The sequence below is a fragment of the Danio rerio genome, chromosome 8, assembly GCF_052040795.2.
Source record: "Danio rerio strain M-AB ecotype USA chromosome 8, GRCz13ab, whole genome shotgun sequence".
Taxonomy (NCBI): domain Eukaryota; kingdom Metazoa; phylum Chordata; class Actinopteri; order Cypriniformes; family Danionidae; genus Danio; species Danio rerio.
In genome coordinates, this window is record NC_141028.1 from 11,433,321 (window position 1) to 11,457,348 (window position 24,028).

The 24,028-nt window shown below is 36.3% G+C and overlaps 1 long non-coding RNA gene across 1 annotated transcript; it reads right to left on the reverse strand.

The window, feature by feature from the left end:
* Positions 1 to 519: 519 nt before the first annotated feature.
* LOC147842574 (uncharacterized) lies at positions 520 to 3,318 on the reverse strand. Its single transcript, XR_015497597.1, has 6 exons — positions 3,262 to 3,318; positions 2,831 to 2,943; positions 1,772 to 1,899; positions 1,510 to 1,595; positions 1,135 to 1,177; positions 520 to 1,037 (listed from the first exon to the last, which is right to left on the reverse strand). It is a non-coding gene; the product is annotated as an uncharacterized LOC147842574 (long non-coding RNA).
* Positions 3,319 to 24,028: the final 20,710 nt, after the last annotated feature.

Consider the following 24,028-nt stretch of genomic DNA (forward strand, 5'->3'; position numbering starts at 1 on the left):
TTAGATTACCAAGTTTAATCATGTTGAGTTGTGACTCGTTTTTATGGGAGAAATAAGTGGTCACACAAAAACTCAACTTAAAACACACTCAGACTAAAACTCTGCAATGCAATATTTAAAATAATTTAACATGCGGGCGCAGTAGGTAGCGTGATTGCCTCAAAGCAAGAAGGTTGCTGGTTCGAGCCCCCCGGCTGGCTAAGTTGGCATTTCTGTGTGGAGTTTGCATGTTCTCCCCATGTTCGCATAGGTTTCCTCTGCACAGCAAAATATGGGGACCCAAAACAACTCTATGGGTGTTAATTTCAACACTTTGAAAGTGTCTCATGGGGTCCACTCAAAACAGACTTAAATCAACACTTTCAAAAGGGTTGGCACATTGACACCGAAGTAAGGGTTAATTTTAACTCAGGGCAGAGTTAAAAAATGTAACTATATTTAACACCACCTGGTGTAATATATTATTTTATTCAACTCTCTTGAGTGTAAATATGGTAAAAAGGTCAAATAGACTGTAAATTACAAAATAAAAAACATTTTATTTGAAAACATTCACAACTTCAACAATTCATTCAATTTTTAAAATGCAACAATGTCAAATTTGCTTTAAATGTTTTATTAGTAAAGACAGTATCAACAAAATATGATGTCCAAACTTGATGTTTCATCAGAGCAATTTGAAAGTTCAATATATCGTCACTCATAGTTTTCTTCTGAACGCATAGTTTTTTTCTGAAATTACATTTTAAACAACTTGGCGTGCAAATCTTTCACTTCGGGTGTTTCCTTGGTCCTCCATATCAAACACAGCAGTTTAAATGAAGGTATAAATGCTGTAAACTTGTGTGAAAACAAACTGGAGCTAGGAAATCTCATCAAGCATGTCCTGTGAATGAAGTGCTTCCCAGCCACAGGATGACCTTTTTATCCATGACGATGTACAGTAGTAGCTGCTGATCGCTCGTCTGGTGGTTCCTGATGCACGGATATACTGTAGGGTGATGCTCATTTAAGAACTCTTCAAGACTCCAGCATGACTAAGAAAAATGTTTGAAAACAAATTGCAATCAAATTCTATGATATATTTAAAAGAACATTTAAAGTAAATAAAACATTCAAGAAATCTAAACTCACCTTTTGAAAATCCACATGATGATCCACAACTTGACTCTCCCAGCTGGTTGAGGTGACAGGATATGGAAGAGTAGAAAAAACACATACATCACTGTTGGATCTCCAAAAACAATTAGGTTAACCACTATGACTAGAACTGGAAAAACAGGCAGCTGTCTGTCCAGAATCCTGAATTTAACACAACACTTGGAGCAAAATTTAGAGGAGCTTAAAATCTTTTATATCATTTAGTGATGCTGACTTCCCTAAAATATTGGCCACAGTGTAAAAAATATTCATAAATTTACAGTTTTCTGTAAGCGTGTGCGTGCGTGCGTGCGTGTGTGTGTGTGTGTGTGTGTGTGCGTGTGTGTGTGTGCGTGCATGTTTCTTTACCAGATTCAACTTGTTAGGCCCTTTCAGGTCCAGTATTGACGCCACCTTTCCTGGAGTCTAGCAGATGTTTCAGGTCCAAATATAATCTAAAATATTAGGATAAGCAGAAGAGGAAAAGTGCAAAGCAAAGAGCAAAACATTATTTAAGTAACAGTTCACCCACAATACAAAACTTATCACCTTCATGTCATTTGTTATTCTCTAATGCTCTAATACCCTCTCAGCTTATTGTAAAACAAATACAGAACTTTATCAAACATACCTTCATTATTATCACCACATATGACCAAGAAGGTGTGCTTGGTCATTTCACCAACTCTGGAAAATACACCATCCGTCTCTAATCAGCCACCGTCACAGGGTCTTGTGTTATTGTACAGAGAACTGTGGCTGTTAAAAAACAACAACACATTAGTATCTAACACATATGCATAACCTTCAGATAAAAAAGAGAGATGAACATCACAAAGTATGCCTCAAACATTTTCACATATCTTTTGATTCAGATGTTGATTATTGATAATAAATCTACAAATCAAACCTGTATCATCATTAGGCTGCTCAAATATGAATCAGTTGATTAATTTTACAGACAGGTGGCTGTTTACAACGCACTAATAAAACGGAAATGTTGTGTACAGTACATGCTAAGTTTAGCCTATAGTTTTAAGCACAATATCATGCGGGAGAAAAAGCTTGACTAAGATGTTCCTGCCAACAGAAATAGCCTAACTTACTAACGTCAGACATCCCGAGTTGGGAAAAGTCATTTTCGGGGGATACAGAGTTGATTTGCGGGAGGTAGCGGGAGAGATGAGTACCTAAAGAGCAATGGGATGAGTTGCGCGCGACGTACCTAAAGAGCGGTGGGGGTGACTTGCGCGCGACGTACCTGAAGAGCTGGGAGGGATGCGGTGGAGAGGGGCGTGCAAAGTGTTTAATGACCGGGCGGGAGACGCGCGATATCCGGGAGATGATCATTTATTTGCGGGCATCTACTTGGGCAATAACGTTAACGTTAGTCCCGCAACTTCCGGGAGACTTCTGTAACGTTAAATGTCTGATAAAGTGCAAACGCGGTCATTTAAAGACATTAATGTTAACATTCCGACTTTAATGGTTGTCAACACTTAATATAATTCAAGCGTACGTTATCACACGAGTCTAAGTTATGGACTAACGGTATATGGACGGCCACGAATGAACCAGTTTAAAAGGGCCGCGGTGTTTAAAATAACCAAATTAACGTACACTAATAACAAACAATCATTTGTTTCAGTCAGGAAGCCTTTTACAAGTAAGCATATGTTCATTTACTCACCAGATATGTTTTAGAAACTCTCCAGAGCTTATGGAAACCGTCCTGTGTTGCCGTTAGCATCCGGGCAGAGTAGGCTAACGTTAGGCGGCTCCGGGGATTCCCTCGCTAGTTTGCTTGGAATTAAAGGAGAAGTGTCGATTTTATTTTACAGATGGGTAACAACGCACAAAATGGCATTAAGCGTGACAGAAATGTGTTGAACATGTACATTTGATGTTTTTATGCACTATGTATGCGTGAGCATATAAAAACATTCTTGAAAAGAAGTCAATAGTAATGCAGTTAAGCTAGATACACAAACGACCATGAATGAACCGCAGAAGTTTAAAATTGTAACTCCATTCTAAAGTTATTAACTTCACAACATGTTTACAACTGTATTTCCTCAAAGAAAGTCTGTAAAATACCAACATTTAGGTAGTTTGACTCACCAGTTGCTGTTCTAAATCTCAGATGGAAAATGGCGTCTGGAAAATTCTTTAGTGACTGGGGCTGCATGAATTCCCGGATGTTGGAAATAACACCACCAAGTGTTAAAAAGATAACTCCTTGATTTCGCACTGAATAAAAACAATTCTAACTCTTATTATATTCATTTATCAAAATCTAACTCTTTAACGTCAACACTTTACTCTCAAATGCTTCAACACCGAGAATTTAACTCTGATGAATTTGCTGTGTGGATGCTCAAGATTTCCCCCACAGTACAACAGTGATAGGTGAATAACAGCTATAGGTGAATTGAATAATTTAAATTGGCCGTAGTGTTTGTGTGTGAATGCGAGAGTGTATGAGTGTTACCAAGTGTTGGGTTGAAGCTGGAAGGGCATCTGCTGAAAAAAAACACATGCTGGATAAGTGGGTGGTTCATACCGCTATGGTGACCTCTGATGAATAGAGGGACTAAGCCGAAAAGTAAATGAATGAATGAATTTAAAAGGAAGTTCAGTTTTCATCTACAATTGGTTTTGTTTAGAAAAAAAGGTGTTTCTAATGAACAAAGTACTAGTTGAGCTATTAAATAATTCACTATTACAAGTGTCAGGCATATGGTTGAGATTTTTAAGTTTAATCATGTTGTTTTATAGTTAAAATAAGTTGTTTTCATATTAAAATACACAAAAATGCATCTCAACTCTCACTATCAAACTGACTAAAAATATTGAGTTAAACTTTGTTTAGCTTAAAAAATTTAAACCGGATTAACTTATTAAAACTGGTAAAGACTGTTTTTTGACAGTTTTGTAGTGTATACAGTTTGTGTTTGTAATAATAAAACAGCACTGGTAGAGGTATTAAATGATTCAGTAGAGTGGATTTTACTTCGAAAAATAGGTGTTTGATTTCGATATGTATTAATCATGTGATTCAGGCTCTCAAGTATAATTCTGTTGAGTTGTGACTGTTTTTCCTGGAGACAAATGAGTGCTTGTCATGCAAAAGTACACAAAAGTGCTTCAAATTAAACTCTGAAAAGTATTAATCTTGTCATTCATTTTCAACAATGTTGAAGTTTCAAGTGTTTTTGCTTAGAAAAACAAATGTTTGACACACAAAGTACACAGAAAGGATGAAAAAGAAATCTGAAATATATAAATCATCATTTTGCAGATTCCAAGGTTGTTTCTAATGTTTTTTTTAGGACAAAATCCAGATCCAGATTAAGATGTACAAATAAGGTGAATCAGGTTCCTAGTTCCAAAATGTTTTTTTTTCCTTAAAAAAAATACAAAAAGCTTAAAATCAAGCTGTGAAATGTATTAATCAGATTCAGGTTCCAAATTTAATTATATTTAATTTAGTGGCTGATTGTTGTTATACAGCAAAAGGCAGAATTATTAGCCCTCTTGAATTATTAGCCCCCCTATTTATTTTGTTTAGGAATGGAGAGAAGTTTGTTCTTTAAGAAAATAGCTTAAAGGGGCTAATAATTTTGACCTTAAAATAGTTTTTAAAAATTATGAACGGATTTTGTTCTAGCCGAAATAAAACTAATTAGACTTTCTCTAGAAGAAAAAATATTATTAGACATACTGTAAAAATTTCCTTGCTCTGTTTTTATGAATGAAAAGTACTAAAATATGCTTAATATCAAACTGTGAATGTATTAATTATGCAATTTAGATGCCCCTCTCTCTGTTGCAACTTGTCTGCACATTTCTTTTAAGACAAAACAAGTTTGACATACAAAAGTGAATAAAAAATACTTCAAATCAAATCTGAAATATATTATTCAGGTTCCTAAGTTTAATCATAAACTGTATAAAAAAAAAAAGTTGACTCAACTTAAAACTGTAAGGCAACTTGCAACTTGCACAGCTTTTTTGATTTGACTCAACTATTAAATTAAATACTATAGTTGACTCAACTAAAAAAACAGCTGTGCAGCAAGCTGCCTTACAAATTTAAATTGAGTTAATGTTTTTTATTTTTTTTTTAAGTGTACTACACTATCTATTTAAATTCAATGTGTACTTGGCTTTCCATCATACAGTTTAAAATATTTCATTGGGTTCATTACTCCAAAGCTCTGCTCTCTGGGTTTTATCCAAATGTGGATGACAAGTGTAACAGATGTCACATGTCACCCTGTAATTTAAGTCATGTTTTTTTTCTGCCCAGTACCACAAAACTACTTGAATAATTATGTCCAAAATATTCAAAACCAATGCAAATATCTACCCCACCACCGTAATTTTTGGTGCCCCAAAGGATTATACCAGATTTACATGTAAACAGTTACTGTACTTACCTTTACCTCTTTATTGACTATATTGGGTCTTTGGAAATCTACAATGCCACCGAGTGTTGTACAGTGACTTGTGGACATCGTGTACTTTTTTATGGTAGAGATGTTCTCGCTTGCATTGCCTTCTAAGTTTGTCCACTGATTATATCTAATTCACTGACATTACCTCCTTTAACCTTTCCCCCTTTTTTTATTTGGATATTTTTTAAATTTAATTTTATTATTATTATTTTATTTACTCATTTTTTTTTAATATTGTTGCTGTTAGTATTACTACTGAGCAATTCCATGCAACTGTCAACTTTGCATGAAAAAATGAAGTTTTCACCAAAATAGCGAAGCCGTTTCTACATTTTTGTGTAAGGAACTCTTCTCCTTTTGATTAGCACCATTTACTTTGAACTGTGCAGTTTTGTTCACAGAATTTCTACTAAGTATGTTGTATACTGTAAACTTCGTAACTTTTTGGTCACATCCATAATGCACGTTTATTTTCCTCATTTAAAATATAAAAAACATTTACAGATTGATATTTTTCCGAACCCATAACTCTTTGGTTTGTTGATTTGAACACAAGCGATTTGTGTTGGAACAACATGAGGGAATTAAGCTAGCTTATTAGTTTTTACAAATATAAGTGGACTGAACACTGAAAAAAAAAGTGTTGCATGCAAAACTGTTGCAAACAATTTATTTGAGTTGAATTTAAACTAATTAAATTTAATAATGTTCAACCTAATTTGTTTGTTTAAATTCAGCCCAAATAAATTGTTTACAACCACTTAACATAAAAAATTGAGTAAATTTAAGGAATCATCATTGAATCATTTTTTTCGGTGTAATTCTTGAGGGGTTTTTTTTGGGGACAGCTTAATTGTTTTGTGTCGTTTCAGCTCATTTTAAATAAGTACTTTAGACAAACAGCAAAATTTGAGTGTATATTAGGTTCAATTACACCAAGTTGCAAAGAAATATGGTTTTAAAATGGAAGTGTTTGTCATACAAAAGTGCACAAAAATATGGTCCAAACCAAACTCCGAGATGCAGAAATATATCAGTTTTCAAGCCTGTGAACATGTTGTACAATCTGTCAGTGCTGGCATTAATCTAACTTCACTTGTGACTAACAAGCGATGGATTATTTTGAGCCAAAATACAGCATTTCCCTCTTTTTCAAATATCAAATCTGTTCATTTGCTACATACGATTACATAGAGTAATGCATTTTATTATTTGCATCGCTCGGTCCAATCATTTATGCATCCAGCAGACACTTTTATCCAAATCAAATCAATGCATTTATACGCTCAAACGCCTATTAATGAAGCCGTCTCATGCGTTAATGCAACTAGTTAGTAGCTAATCTTAAACAGAGCCTGAAAAAACATCATTTAAGAATTATCCTCTCATTTCATGCTACGCTGTGTGTGTTTCCAGGGGGAATAAAACAAGCTTTTCATCAAAATTTGATGCCTGCTCTTCTTTTTATCATGTCATCCCGTTCCATATTGAATCGTGATTTATGACGACTCTTGAGTTATTTGATTTTGTCCAGTAAAACGTTTTTGCGGAGGTCATGCGGCGTCTCTTCTGAAGGTCGTGGAGAGAGACTAGTAAAACATATTCATGAGATGAGGACACACATAGAGTATAGCCTGTTTACGGGGCGCGGGCAAACTTTATTAACCTTCAGAAGGATTCCTAATGTTTACTGACAATTATTCTGCTCTTTTATGAGTTGAGTTTATAAGCGTTCATTTGTGTGAGTTATTTTCAGCACAGAAAATGTAGATTCTACTGCGACTCGCTGTGTTTAAATGAATTTAATGAATACCTATTTGATAAAAAAAATAACTCCAACTGTATTTATAAAGCACATTAGATTCAACTTCAGTCGGCCAAAGTGATGTACAAAGGTAAAAATGAGAAAAGGAAAAACGATAGTAATATATATAAATATAAGCAAAAAAGACCCTCATACAATCATTCATTCATTTTCTTTTCAGCTTAATCCCTTTATTAATCTGGGGTCCTGTGAAGGAGCTTCAGATGGAAAGTTTTGTTTTGTGTTTATCTTATGATTAAAGTTGTTGCATGTCTGCCGGTTCCCGCCTTAAAACTAGCACGTTTGAACTACTTGTACATTAAGGAAGCAAAAACAAAACACCAGCGAAGAAACTTTACACAGAGAAACAAACACCTCACTGCCAACTAGCTTTTCGGAAGTGTTATTGCAGAGCAACAGAAACAGCGCGTAGAAGTATAAATGCACAGCGTTGCATGCTCCGTAGGTCACGCCGATCACTTGACGCAGAAGTATAAACAAGGCTGTAGCCGCCCGCGACGCTGACGCACACCTCTTAAAAAATGTAAGTACACATTGCAATGATGCGAGCGCAAGCTCTGTGATTGGTCGGTTTGGTATCGTTGACGAGTGTGGGCGAAGGTAAGAGCTGCGTGAGCCTTATGGAATGAGTGTTTAAAAGTGTGAAGTCCCGTCAAGGAGCTCTAGATGAAAACTCTTGTGTTGTGTTCACCTTATGATTAAAGTTGTTGCACGTCTGCCGATTCCCACCTTAAAATGAGTGAGTTTGAGCTACTTGTACATTAAGCTAGCATTCAGAAAAACAAAACCCCATCGAAGACAGAGGAACATAAAAAACCTACTGCCAGCTAGCGTTTCGGAAGTGTTTTATCAGAGCAACAGAAACAGCGCGAAAAAGTATAAATGCAGGGCTACGTACATCGCATGTGTTGTGGGTCATGCCGGACACTCAACGCAGAAGTATAAACACAAGTAAACACATAGACTCAATGATGGGCAAAAATGTGCTGAAATCTGCAGATTTCTGTGCACGCAGATTCCGTGTGGGCATAACCATTTGTTATATTGAATATAATTTTAAATATTACTGATTTCTGTAATGCAAAACTGAATTTTTGGCATCATTACTGCAGTCTTTAGTGTCGCATGATCCTTCAGAAGTCAGAATTGAAGATTTAGACAATACTGCGTTAAATAAAGAATTTTATCTTAAAATATTTTTTTTTTTCATTTGAAAGATGAAAATTTAATTCTGTCATCATTTGCTCTCCCTCAAGTGGTTTCAACCTTTATGAGTTTCTTTCTTGTTGCACACAGAAGAAGATAAATTAAAGACAGTTGAAAAGCTGTAACCATTGACTTCCATAATAAAACTAGCTATGTTATATATGCTAAACTTTCTTAGGTAAATGGAAGTTACAGATTTCCAGCTTTCTTCAAAATATCTTCTTTTGTATTCAACAGAAGAAAGAAACTCAAAGATTTGAGACGAGTAAAAAGTGAGTAAATGATGACAGAATTTTCAGTTTTGAGTGAACTATGCCTTTAAATTATAATAATATTACAAAATAATTTTTTACTGTATTTTTAATCAAATAAATTCAGGCTTGAAGAGCATGTAGCTTCAGAATTTGGAATCGGTTATTCCAAAATTTTGAAAAAAAAATTATAATAATATTCCATCATAGTTTTATTAAGTTATTTTAAAATGCAACAATATTTCAAAATATGACTTTTTTACTGTATTATTGCTCACATGAATGCACTCCTAGTGAGAAGAGACTTTTATGATTTATCATTCATTTTCCTTCAGCTTAGTCCCTTATTTATAAGGGGTCACCAACTATTCTGACATGTTTTAAGCAGCAGATGCCCTTTCAGCTGCAACCCAGTACTGGGAAACACCCATATGTTCTTGCCTTCACACACACACACACACACACTCATACACTACTGCCAATTTAGTTTACCTAATTCACCTGTACCGCATGCCTTTGGACTGTGGGGGAAAGCGGAGCAAGTGGAGGAAACCCACGGCAACTCGAGGCAGGGAGAACATGCAAACTCCACACAGAAATGCCAACTAGCCCACCCGGAACTCAAACCAGTGACCTTCTTGTTGTGAGACAACAGTGCTAACCACTGAGCCACCGTGTTGCCTGAAAAAAGAACTGTTTTGGTAATCTTCAATTAAATTCTGACCATTTGCTTCTGCATTTGGAGTGGCGGTCCTTCTCTGATGATGTTAGTTTGACGACTTCAGCCACAATATTCTCAACCACGGCGCTCATAGAGTTAGTTTGCTACGACGAAATATTGTGGAAACAAAAAAACCCACCCCTTCTCAATATATTTAGTTTTTAGTTGAAAGTACATCAACATACTGAAATAAAAGTCTCAGCAGCATCCGGTTCACACAGACTTTATATTTGGCATATTAATCAAAACGAAACCCCTTTAAATTGTTAAACAACAGGTACACTACATGATGTTAAACCTTTCGTACTGGTTGCTGCCCCTTGGTGTTTCGAGGACCTTTTACAATAGAAAACATGCAGGTGGTTTTATGAGTAAACTTTTAAATGCTATATCTGAAGCAAAGAGAGGCTCTTGTGATCGTCATGGTAACGTAAATTTAGACATAGTTCTCTAATGAAGCTAAATCAGCGATGCGAGAAAGTTTGATGCAACACTTTCTTTCTTCCATCTCTTAAATGAATGTGGCGGCTTCAGTTTCACACAACATATGTGGCACAATAATAAACAGCCCCAAACAAACAAGCATTTAAAACAACAACGCGGAGCTCATATTTTGATTAAAGTGCTTATATTATTTCTAATTACAAGACTTGAACTGTTTATATACAGTACGCAACAGACATAGATTAGCAAGCAATTTTGCACAAAGTTAGACAGCAATCTCACTTATGACTTGCTCTTCTTCGCTAATGCCTTTCAAGCTGACATCAATTGGACTGGATAATGCTGACTATTAGCTCAATACTGAAATTGTTTTAGTCATAGTCATTGTTTTAGGCTACATTCCAGTCTAGTCCAGTCAAAAAAAAAACTATTGCCAGTAAAATGACTATTATGTAATATATTACATAAATCACTAATTAGCCAACCACATGGCAGCAATTCAATGCATTTAGCCATGTAGACATGGTCAAGAAAAACTGCTGCCGAGCATCAAACCGAGCATCAGAATGAGGAAGAAAGGTGATTTAAGTGACTTTGAACATGGCATGGTTGTTGGAGCCAGACAGGCTGGTTTGAGAATTTCAGAAACTGCTGGTCTACTGGGATTTTCACACACAACCATCTCTAGGGTTTACAGAGAATTGTCCGCAAAAGAGAAAATATCCAGTGAGCGGCAATGAACACAAATGCCTTGTTGATTCCAGAGGTCAGAAGAGAATGGCCGGACTGGTTCAAGCTGATAAAAAGGCAACAGTCACTCAAATAATCACTTGTTACAACTGAGGTATGCAGAAGAGCATCTCTGAACGCACAACACCTCGAACATTGAGGCGGATGGGCTACAGCAGTAGAAGACCACACCTGGTGCCACTACTGTCAGATAAGGAAACTGAGGCTACAACTTGCACAGGCTCACCAAAATTGGGCAATAGAAGATGGGAAAAAAGTTGCCTGGTCTGATGACTCTCAATTTCTGCTGCAACATTTGGATGTTAGGGTGAGAATTTGGCGTCAACAACATAAAAAAACATGGATGCATCCTACCTTGTATCAATGGTTCAGGGTGGTGGTGGTGGTGTAATGGTGTGGGGGACACTTTGGGCCCATTAGTACCAGTTGAGCATTGTGTTAATGCCACAGCCAACCTGAGTATTGTTGCTGATCATGTCCATCCCTTGACCACAGTGTACCCATCTTCTGATGGCTACTTCTTATCGAAGACATGCTCAATATTGTTGTTGTCTAGTGACTGGGCTGGCCAATCCTGGAGCACCTTGACTTTCTTTGCTTTTAGGAACTTTGATGTGGAGGCTGAAGTATGAGAAGCGCTAACCTGCTGAAGAATTTGCCCTCTTCTGTGGTTTGTAATGTAATGGGCAGCACATATGTCTTGATACCTCAGGCTGTGGATGTTGCCATCCACTCTGAAGATCTCTCGCACACCCTTATACTGAATGTAACCCCAAACCATGATTTTTCATTACCAAACTTAACCAAGAATTCTGGGTTCTGCAGTAAATTTACCTTAATTATGCCACTTCTCCAAATGATCAACTAGAAATCAAGTTATTATTTGTTGCCCCTTCAACTGGGATCTACGACAAAACTTTTGTCCATTGTGTATGTGTATATATATATATATATATATATATGCTAATTCACTTTAAAATTCAGTCAATTGGTGTTTCTATTCTAAATACCCCAGCTGCTATAATAATACACTTTTGCTCCATTTATAGACAGTTTATTTTTGGTTCACGTTTAAACTTCCTCTTTCTCCTTTTATTACACCGTGTCTTTTGAAAAGATACTCTTGTTAAGTGCTTTCCACAATCACACTCACCGAAATGCTGGAAAAGGGCAGAGAAACTCGGCAGCAGAAAGTTTGGCAAGAGCTCACAGAGCGAGTGTAAATGGCATGAAGTTTTTAGGAACACACACACACACACACACGGCCACCGCGAACCCCCACGTGAAAATTGATGCCTACATCCTTGTAATTTGCAGAAGTCACCATAAAAAGCGAGCAGCATGCATGACAATAGCGCAAGCTCTCGTTTTACTGCCGGCCGCTGCAGCCCCCTGACAGGCCCGCTTTCTCACCCCGAACCGCTCCGTTGGGCTCTGCTCTCAACATCTGGCCCCGATAAGCCGCTGCAGCTGTTCGTCAGATTCCGAGTGGTTTTTTTTGGAGGGTCCGAGCCGCAGAAAGAGCCTCCTCCTCCTCTGATGAGGATCTTATTAAAGCAGCGAGTCCTTCGTTCGCCCCTGTCGCTGTATATAGAGCAGTTGATTTCAGCCTTTTCATCTCCCGCTGCACGCTCACTTTAAAGTTATTTCCTCTCCTGCCATATGTGTAAACAGACGACAAGCTGCCATTGATAATTAAAGAGAGAATACAGTGGAAATTACTTTTTTTTTACACTGGCTGAAAAACGTATGCTGCATTGTTGCTGTGGTTGTTATGCTATTGCTGACTTGTGTTCTGATTGGTCAGTTTTCCTAAACTTGTTCTGTACTGAGTTTTCCAAAGTCCATTTATTTGTTTTTTTTCTATAGTATTTTTGTTTTTTAGTATTTTCACAAGAGCGACACAGTGGCTCAGTAGGTAGCAATGTCGCCTCACAACAAGAAGATCGCTGGTTCGAGTCCCGGCTGGGTCAGTTGGCATTTCTGAGTTTGTATGTTCTCCCCGTGTTGACTTACCAGTTTGTCCGGTGGCTCGCCGCTTATGTCAAAGGATTTGAGATGCAGAGCGGAGTTGATCATGATGACTGGGATCGAGTCTGGTGAAGATCGGTTCCAGAAAACAGGTAAGACTAAACAGAAGCCCAAAAATAAAATATACAAGTACATAACAGAGTAAGAATGTGCTAAAATCTGAAAATGTGGTAAAAATCAGGCTGCTGCGAGGGCTTTTCTTTTTCTGCATTGCTTTTTTTTTTTAAAACACTGTCGGTTGATTTTAGAGAAGTGGGTGGCCTCTGGTCAATCGGTGCTTTTAAAAACACTATTGGTTGGGTTAAGGCAGTGGTTCCCAACCTGGGGTCCGCGCCCCCCTAAGGGGGGCGCCAGAGGTGACAGGGGGGGCGCGAGAGAGGATAAGTATTGAGGTAGAAAAAGGCATAAAAATGCTCCACTATTATAAAGGACTTTGCAATTAATCGAAAATCCGATTTAGATTTCGGTTTCAAACGATTATAAAAAAGCATTAATCGAGATAAATGATTATTGCATCATATTTTGCCACGTTCCAGTTGTACACGTGTTGCTCTTAAAAGCGCGAAAGAGCTTATGTGTGTGTGCAGCACGATCACGCAGTCAGAAGCATGCGGCCGGTCAGCATTCACTCTCATTCACACACTGAGACGAGCAGAGGAGCGCAGACATCTAAAGTCATCTTAACGTGAGGATCAAAAGACGTGAAAGAGAAACCATTAAAGAGACAGCGCGCTATAATCCTTCTGCCGGCTGTTTTTATCATTATTAAACAAACATAACAAGAAAACCCTCGCTGGTCTTGACAGAAGGACTGCTGTAGCTAAAGTGTTTTTGTTACAGTGAAGATGCTTAAAGCACAGTTTGTTTCATATTTTTATTTTATTTTATTGTATTTATTTCTCTTTCCTTTGCAGGGTGGAAAATAACTGTATGTATACAGTTGAAGTCAGAATTATTAGCCCTCTTGAACATTAGCAAACCTTTTCCTGCCCAATTTCTGTTTCATGGAAAGAATATTTTATTAACTTATTTCTGAACATAATAGTTTTGATATCTCATTTCTAATTACTGAGATTTCTTTTTGTCTTTGCTATAATGACAGCACATAATATTTTACTAGATATTTTTCAAAATACAAGCATTCAGATTAAAGTGCAGTTCAAAGGCTTAATTAGAGTAATAAGGCAAGTCATTATAACGGTAGTTTATTCTGCAGACAATCAAAAATATATATTGCTTAAGGGGGCTAATAATATTGACCTTAAATTGGTTTAAAAATATTTAAACCTTTCTTTATTCAAGCTAAAATAAAACAAATAGAAGAAAAATATTATAGGAAATACTGTTAAATTTCCTTGCTCTGTTAAACATAATTTGGGAAATATTTATAAAAAAAAAAAAAAATCTCAGGAGCGCTAATAATTTTGACTTTAACTGGCAATGGTTTTGAATAATCGTGATTACAATTATGACCAAAATAATCGTGATTATGATTTTTCCCAAAATCGAGTAGCCCTACTATTATATATGTATTGTTAAGTACCAAAAAAAAAAAAATCTAAACACATACTTAAAATTCCAACATAATAGTGAAAATAATTAAAATAAATAACTTTAAATAATTATTTAAATTTTGCTCACTCGCGCAATCTGCTTGTCAACGTGTCGTAAAGGCAAAATCAAAACAAAAATGGCAGACAAACGTAAATGCAGTGATTCTTCAGAGGCGAAGAAAAAGATTAGATATATATATACACACACAGTACATATGTGTGTGCGTGCGTGTGTATTTATATGGTGGGGGGGCTCCAATGTTTGTATATGTTCATGGGGGGGGGGCCCCAAAGAAAAAGGTTGGGAACCACTGGGTTAAGGGAAGAGGGTGGGTGCGGGATCAGTAAGGCCCAATCCTAATTCTATTTTTGTACCCCTCCACCTTCGCCCTTAAAACCGAGTGTGAAGGGAATAAGAATTTGGACAGCACTACAGCATCTGCACACATCATCATTTGTCATCGCGATCTCTTGCTTCATATGTGATCAGACTGCTGTAGTTATTCCAGTTGCTTTATTTTTTAGTATTTATCTTCAGGAAATCTCTGAAGGCATATATTATATTATTATAATGATCTAATGTGACAATAAGATCGTAACTGTACTGTGTATTTACACCGTGACCCTTAGCTTGAGAGCCCTACGCCTTCAAGCTACAGAGAATTGGGACACAAGGGGTAAGGGGAAGGGCTAAGGGGTAGCATTGGAATTGAGCCTAAGTCACTCGGTTTGACATTCGGTTAACAACAGCCTCTGGTGGATTTACGCAAGAAGAGAAAGAGCGAATGGCACTCGCGAGACAAATTTAAGATCTCAAAATGCGGACACATCGGCCTCTGGTGGAATCATGACAACAAAAACGGCAAACAGCGCATCTCCTGGGAAGTATTTGACGCTCTCCAGAAATGTTTATAGGGGTATGTATCAATAATGAGCCTGGGTTCCTTTTATTTATTTAATTACAAAAAATATATTTTTAAAAATCAATATAATAAAACATGTGAGAAAACAAACAAAAACATTTAATAGTATCTCACACTAAATTAGAAAATATTAAATACTGTAAATAACATTTATTTACATAGAATATGCCAATTTTATGGTATAAAATCACATTACATTTTCTGTTTTCATCCAGTTCAAGTTTAAAAGGTTTACCGTTTTAATGGTTTTAGTTCCAGGCTGATAACACTGACTTGCAGACAGACATTTTGTAGGACGGCGTGTTTGTGCGGTTTTATTATGCTGTAGTTTTCATGTGGCATTTCATGGCTTTTTGCCATCCTGTGGAAAACATTTGTAAAACTTCAAAGTGGAGCTCAAACAGTTGCCAAGCAACACTTGTTTTTGTACAGCACCCCAACAGCAGGCGGCACAGCATTGTTGTCAGTGGGGAAAGTCCTTCGGGACTCAATCCAGCTCACTATTCAACATAATATTGGGACGAGCAAGCCTCAAATCCATGTTTCAATAATGATCACCATCAGCTACTTAATGCACTTGTGGATCGCATTACCATGGGCTTTGGACACAGTATTATGTTAATGCTCTGTTTCTTGACACTATTATGAAGACAAAATTCTTAAAAACCCTTTAGAGCGAACATTTAATAATACCGATTGTGATCAGCTACAGTGTATATGGGGGGAAAAAAAAGATATGAAAACGGTGGCACGGTGGCTCAGTAGTTAGCACTGTAGTCTCACAGCAAGAAGTTCGCTGGTTCAAGCCTGGACCAGGAGGCATTTCTGTGTGGAGTTCTCCCCGTGTTTGTGTGAGTTTCCTCTGGGTGCTCCGGCTTCCCCCACAGTCTAAACATCTGCGGTAGGTGAACTGAATAAACTAAAACTAAATTGACTGTAGTGTATGAGTTTGTGTGAATGCAAGAGCATATAGATGTTTCCCAGTACTGGGTTGCTGCTAAAAGGGCATCCGCTGTGAAAAAACAATGCTGATGTGGTGTCCTCTGGTGTAATGTTCTTTTTCCTGCAGTCACTGATCCACAAATTTAAAGCAGACTCCATCCTTAAGGGGGTCGCACAGCGGATGCACACATGGCCGTTGGAAGTGACTGATGTCAGATGCGCACATTTACATGTTATTTAAAATAAACGAATGAATGAAAGTTTCAAAAACATATTTCTGTGATTTTTATATTTATTATTCTTTATTAAGATTTTATGATTTGTTGTTGATTTCTCCACCATTTAATGACCTTTTTACTTTTTTGTGTTTGACTCAAATGGCTTGCGGAGCAACAAATGAATTTTTAAAAGAACAATTATTCCATCTGGTCACTTAATTAATTAGCATGAGCTCACAAAACCTGCAGGCATGATGACTGCAGACAAATTAGAAAAGGTTTTAGATGGACTTTGAAATGCCGTGCCAAACAGAAGTACAAAAGCAACTTAATATCAGATTGGCGAAACTTTTTATGCAGTTTTAAGTATGTGGAATTAAGCTGTGTGACACAGAGAGAAACAAAGTGTGATTTTTAAGGTCAGAATTTTGAGTTTGCCATAATTGTAAATTTTTAAATCATAATTGTCACTTTTCCATACTTCTGACTTTGTCTTATACTTTCAACTTTTAAAATCTTCATTTTGACATGTCAGTATCAATGCTTTATCTCATAATTATTACATTAGGCTGCGTCCCAAATGGCCCACTATACACTATGCACTCAAGCACTATGTACTTATGCACTTACACACTCAGGATAGTATATGTATGTAGTGTTGTCCCAAATGGAACACTAATGTTTTTTTACTAAGCGAAAATTCAAACCGTTTCCCTGAGAATGTTTGACGGTTGCCAAATCAGTGAAATAAACGACCGAATTATCAAATAATACCTGCCGTGAGTATAACCGCATTCACCATCAGGAGCCGCTATAAATCACTCTTGTAGGAGAATTTTGCTTTCACCATCCAAAATAAATAAAGTTATGCAACATGTGCGTCCGATAGCTCCGCCCCTTCCGCTACGTGAGCAAATCTGCGGTCGTTGAGTGCGTGAAGTGTCCATCATTCCACACTTCATTTTACCGGCTGAATGAGTGCATCATCCGGGTAATTAAAGTGCACCTAATATTTTTAGAGTTTTTAGTGTGAACACACTACTTTCACTATTTATACTACAAAATGGCCTAGAATAGTGCATAAGTATGCGGTTTGGAACGCAGCTTAAGCCTTAGCTATTAGGCCATAGGAGATTAGGACATTTAAGTATTTTATAAATGTGACTTACAAAAGATCATTACAGGTGTCCATCATGAGATAAAACACTCACACATTTATTTTAACATCAGTGCACATTTCAAGAGTGCACACTCAGCTGATGATTGAGTATAATCCTTGTTTGGCATGCTGTCCCTAGAGAGAGCCCTGAGCTCATAAGATCCTCGAGCCCGGGGCTCCCTCCCGTTTGCAAGGCGAGAGGGGAGTTTGAGCTCAGGTAGATCTCGAGAACTTACCTGCTGTAGTAGCTAATGAACAGATAGTGATTGCTCTTAAGAGATAACTACTTTCTATTAGCATGTCTATGGTGTCAATTTGGATTAGTCAATTAACTTAAGTTGCATGTTTTTTGATGGAGGGAGGAAACCAGGGAACCCGGGGAATACCCACGTGAGCACAGGGAAAATGTGTAAACTCCGCACAGAAACGTCAGCTGGCTTGGTAAGGACTAGAACCAGTAGCGTTTTTGCTGAGAAGAAACAGTGCTAACCACTGTGCCACTGTGCTACCCATCTAGAAAAGGAGGAGGAATAGGGGTGGAAGGGGGATTTCTTCAAAATGAAGATGGCTGTTATATGGAATATAATTAGGGTATTTATAATGGCTTAGGAATCGTCTGATTGGTGAAACTTAATTTGAATATTGCGGGACCGGCTGTGATCAATCATAAGCATGCGATACTCTCTAAATTTGTTTGTAAAACAGTATTTCATTTATTTTATAAATTATATGCAATACATATATTTCTAGTCTACAAAGATTTAACTTATTTTTAAAGCATTTAAAGCACACTTTGAAAAAAAACTAATACTTGTGAAAATTAATGGATTTAAATATATTTATGTTCACTGAAGCAGTACTAAAAATTGATATTTAAGGGTATTTTTAATGTATAACTTCTTATAACTTCCGGGAGTCTCTATGCATTTGCGGGACTCATAATGCCCGCAAACGAGTGATAATCTCCCGGAAATCGTGCGTCTCCCTCCCGGTCCCAAAAATAAGCTGTGTACACTTCTCACCCCCCAGGTACTTTCTCGGCCTTTATACATTTTGTGATTCTTTCTCGCTCTTCATACACATTGCGTGCACTGTTACGTGACGTTTTCACATGATGACAATGCCATCGTGCATCACGATGTTATACATTAGAGATCGTGCGACGCCAAAGTGGTCGACATCGCCCAACCCTAGTACAAATGTGACTGTTTATAGCATCAGCTGCCGACCGGAAGTTCTGAGCATTTTCCTTGTGCATACACGCAAAGCATAATGGGTAATATTGCATTCTAAGAAAAGAGTCTATAGCAGGGGTCACCAAACTTGTTCCTGGAGGGCCCGGTGTCCTGCAGATTTTAGCTCCAACCCTAATCAAACACACCTGAACAAGCTAATCAAGGTCTAACTAGGTATACTTGAAACATCCTGGCAGATGTGTTGAGGCAAGATGGAGCTAAACCCTGCAGGGACACCGGCCCTCCAGGACCAGGATTGGTGACCCCTGGTCTATAGGGTTAGGTTTTTAGAATGAGCCTATGTTGAAAAAAACTTGTCTTAGTTTTTGTATAAACTTACCCTGAATCTGGGAAATGGCCTGGATGAGAACTGCTCGTTGTCACATTAATTCTGACAGAAGAAAGTGTGTTTGTGACTGACTTCACTCACAGCGCTCCCTGAATTCATCTCACGTCACTCGTCTGCTTGTCAATATCTCGGCCACCTGCTATGAGACAGATATTAGCTGAAAGCAGACACATAATATCCTTTTTGTCGCAGAACTGGAACAACTGTTTTATGCGGGCTTTCCTGTGCCCTTGTTAATTAAAACACATGCTGAAAATTACCTGTCACCTAGCAACAGCGTGGAAGTCTACATTCAACAGAGTGAAAATGAATAATCACACGGTTAAGAGGGCCGTCGTGGAAATCAAGCCACGTGACGCGCAGAGAAATGAACCATCATCCTCTGCCATACAGCAGGGTTCTGTGAGCAACAGCCCGAGAGCCAGAGAAACACTGGGAAGTGCAGAGCTGCGAAAATCAGCCGAACGAGGCGCTCGGTGGACACAATGTCAGCAGAACGCAGTCCAAGTATTGATTCCAGCAGCCGCAGCCAAACAAGAGCGGACAGTACACACAACTGATAAACTGCAGGTGTAATATATAAAATATAGTTCAAATATTATATGGCCAATTCTTCAACTACGGTCACTTTTAAGCCCTTTGATTATATATCCAAAAATATTTATATTTTGTTCAGATTCCTCTTTATTTGTCAGACTAACATTAAAACCTACTTTAAATTTTTTTTAGCTACTACCTTTTTATATTTTTTTCATATTATTCAACCACCTTTTAGGTGTCAAAGCCACAGTTTCACCTTGTTGCACTCCCAGAGTTTTAAACTTCAACAATGAAAATAACATTTTAAAATATTATTTATCTGGTAACTATTAATGCATCCTAATTAAGCACTAGTGAAATAGTTAAAATATTTTATAGTTATTAATGTGAGACTATTATCAATATTATTTTTGATACAAAATATAGCTGTCACACAGTTTGTGTGAAAGATTATTTAGGTGGTTATGAAAATGAATAGTGCCATCTGATAACATCTTCAGGATGGAGGGAGTTAAAGTTTTTATCAACAACAATTGAAGTAAAATCAAGGTAATTTGCTTGATAAGGAAAAACATTTATTCTATGTCATTTCCAAACATGTTGTATGTTCAAAGATGTTTTTAAAAACCAAACAAAATTAAGGTAAATAAGAGTGTTTTGTATACATCACAGGTGTCAAACTCAGTTCCAAAAGGGACGCAGCTCTGCACAGTTTAGTTCCAACCCCAATTGAACACACCTGATCAAACTAATTGAGTCCTTCAGGCTTGTTTGAAACCTACAAGTAAGTGTGTTGGTGCAGGGTTGGAACTAAACTGTGCAGGGCTTCGGCCCTCCAGGAATTGAATTTGACACCCCTGGTATACATGAAATGCTAGTGTCAATTCAAAGCTAATCTGTGAAGCTATTTTTCTTTAAAAAAATATATATATATTAAAAGATTTCTCATCACATATTAAAAGTGTATTCAAAATGTAAACGTTCATGCTCTATTTAATACAAATACAGTTTATTTATTTTCTAATAATAAGCTCTTGACCAAATGAATATTAAATTTTAAAGTGTGAGGTGTACAATTCAGCATACAACTAATTTATTTCATTGACAAATTTATAATGAATATATATTGTGGAAATATTGATTAAACTAGATACAAACAATGGTCTGATGTCAAACAATGTTTGACTGCCATAATTAATTTCATTTTGAAATAAAAGCTGTATATTGAGATGTGGTGGAATTGACATTTGTTCAGTTCACAATGGAAAAAAGGTTTTTCTTCATATCTACGTTTGTCCTTTTACAGATCTTAAAACTAGACGAATTGTTTAAACTTATGAGGCTATGTTATGTAAATTTGAACAAGTTTTTTTTTTTCAACTTCACAAGGCTAAAAGTGCCTGTAGTTGAAGAATGGCTCATATATACTTTAACATGCAGTTTATTTTTTTTAAATGATAGGGGCCATGGTATTGCTTAGGGCCCCACATCACTAAGTCCGCACATGCTAAACAGTTTAGGTAAAACAAATCTACGCAATTAACTGTACTCATTTTTAGATGTTGAGTTAACAAAATATTTTTAACAGTGTAAAGTTACTGACTTATATATTTTATTTTTTTCAGTCCAGTGGTCTCTTAACAGGAGACAACACAAACATTATTCATTGGAATAGAATCATACTGTATTTAAAGCAGGACTGAATTGATGTTGTTTCAGTGTTTTTCCAATGTGAATACTGATTTTAGTTGAACAAATCCTGATTTTGTGATGATTTTGATCTTTTATCATTGTTGTGATTACATTATTTCAGGGCGCAAAACTGCCTAAACATCAATAATAATAGTATCCAATATTGGTTTCAGTGTAATTTTTGATTAACTTTTTGTTGAAGTAATTGTGATTTTGTGACCATTTTGTCTAAATAACATTGTTAAACCAAAAATCCACTTTAAATATCAACATTAAATCGATGGTTAGTTTGGTTGACGTTTAAACGTAAATATAAATTCAGCCTTCTGACACTCAGCCAATCAGCTTCAGCCTTGATGACATCATTGAACCTCAGAGTTCCATTTAGAATTCTGACTACTCGGTGCCCTTAGAGACGAGAAAACAGAGCTGCTGGAGTGAGTGAAAGATCGACTGAATATACAGCTTCACGAACGGATTTCTGCTGCATATCCTGGATTTCAGGAAGAATCACATATGCAGGAGGAATCAACAACAAGTAACTGCACAAAACACAAACCATATGAGTTAAATGCTTAAATCAGCGGCGGTTCTAGAACATTTTTTAGTATGTTACGTTAAATTCAGTTTATCCAAGACCACGAACTATTCAAATTTGTTTTCAATGTCTTAAATGTTTAGGATGAAAATTGTGATCTACACTACGTGATCGCGAGTTGCATGTTTATTATTTTTCAGCAGCCTATTAATCTCTGAGTCAAAAACAATCTAATATAAGTACTAAGATAACTGTTGATAGTTCAGATATGAACGCTAATTTTTATGGTAATGATAAAAATGACCGTTTGAAAGCTATTTGATGCCTTTTCTTTTATGGAGTTACATTGTTGGCCAAAAGGTGGCGACAAACAACCATCTAAATGTGTGTAGCTGAATAATCTTTCAAAAATGCTTAATCCAGAAATAAAAGTCTAAGCAAATTATTGATTTATTATCATTCTAATTTAAAGAAATAGTTATTTATTTTATATTAACTATTTATATTTAAATATTTATTACTGTAACACATCTGAACCATAATTATCCAGACTATGTGCCATAAACCAAAAGCTTAAAGCAGAGATTCTCCCATTTTCAGTGATACATGATGATACATTTATGGGAAAATTATCAAAGTAAAATGTCTATTTGTTAATAACTTAAATATTCATAAAGCATTAAAAAACAAAACAATGAAACTATGTCTGTGGTACAACAGCTGCATTTGTGATATGAGATATCAGTAGCAAATAATAAGTAATATAAATCAATCCTGACATTTTTCTGTTTTATAAGATAATTATGACAATTGTTGATAGTACAGAGTTGTAGAATAAATACTGAGCACGCCTGTAATAGCGACACTTTACCATTGTAGCTTTTTTACTTTAAATTACGATAGTATTTCTCTAACACATTCATTCACATTACATTGGCTGTATAAACACAATCACATTAAATTTAGCAAAAAAATTACTCAACTCAACAAAACCTAATTCTGCCCGAGGTTTCCAGGTCTTGCTCAACATTCTCTATAAAATAATCCACCATAGAGAATGAATTGAGCATTGAATCAGTATCTTATTAGCCAATAGACTAATCATTATCAGCCATAAAATAAATGAGAATAAGGGGATTACCTTCACACATGTTGGGCTTTAAAGCAAAATAAACCACTTCTGAAATGTTAGCGATGAGTGGAAAAATCTCAACTGAAAGGTAAAGGTTGCAGCTTTCCTGTATTTCCAGAGACTGACCTGATTTTCACTCATGTGAGAAGATATTAAAGTCTGTTTGCCATCTTTAATGGTAGAAAAGAAATGTATTAACAGAATGATGTGAGAATCAGGAGGTGTTTCTGTACAGAAAGTTACACAAAGGGCAATTGAAATAAGTGTTTAGGTACAATATAGCGTCTCCATCATGACACAACTTCTGCAATGACTTCATGAAGAAGAGTATGGCTGACTGGCAGACGGTGGAGAAGTCACGAACAAGTAAGATTTCAAATGAGTTTACACATACCCACACACAAGCACGCATGCACGCACACACACACACACACACCGGTCAAAATTATTTTTTCTTCCAATGTCTGTTTAACAGAGAGCATTTCTAAACAAGAGTTTTAATAAATAAATTCTAATAACTGGTTTCTTTTATCTTTGCCATAATAACAGTAAATAATAATTTACTAGATGTTTTATCTATTTATTATTTTTTTTATTAAATACTATTTTTTTGCTCAAAGTGCAATTCAGAGGCTTAACTGGGTTCATTAAGTTAACTAGGCAAGTTGTGGGGTAAACAGGAAAAACTATGTATTAGAGGTTGTTTGTTCCGAGAAAGAAAAAAAAACATATATATATATATGTATGTATGTATATATATATATATATATATATATATATATATATATATATATATATATATATATATATATATATATATATATATATATATATTGCTTGAGAGGACTAATAGTAACGATTTTAAAATGGTTTCTTAGAAATTAAAATCTTTTATACTAGCTTTTATTTATCTTTTATT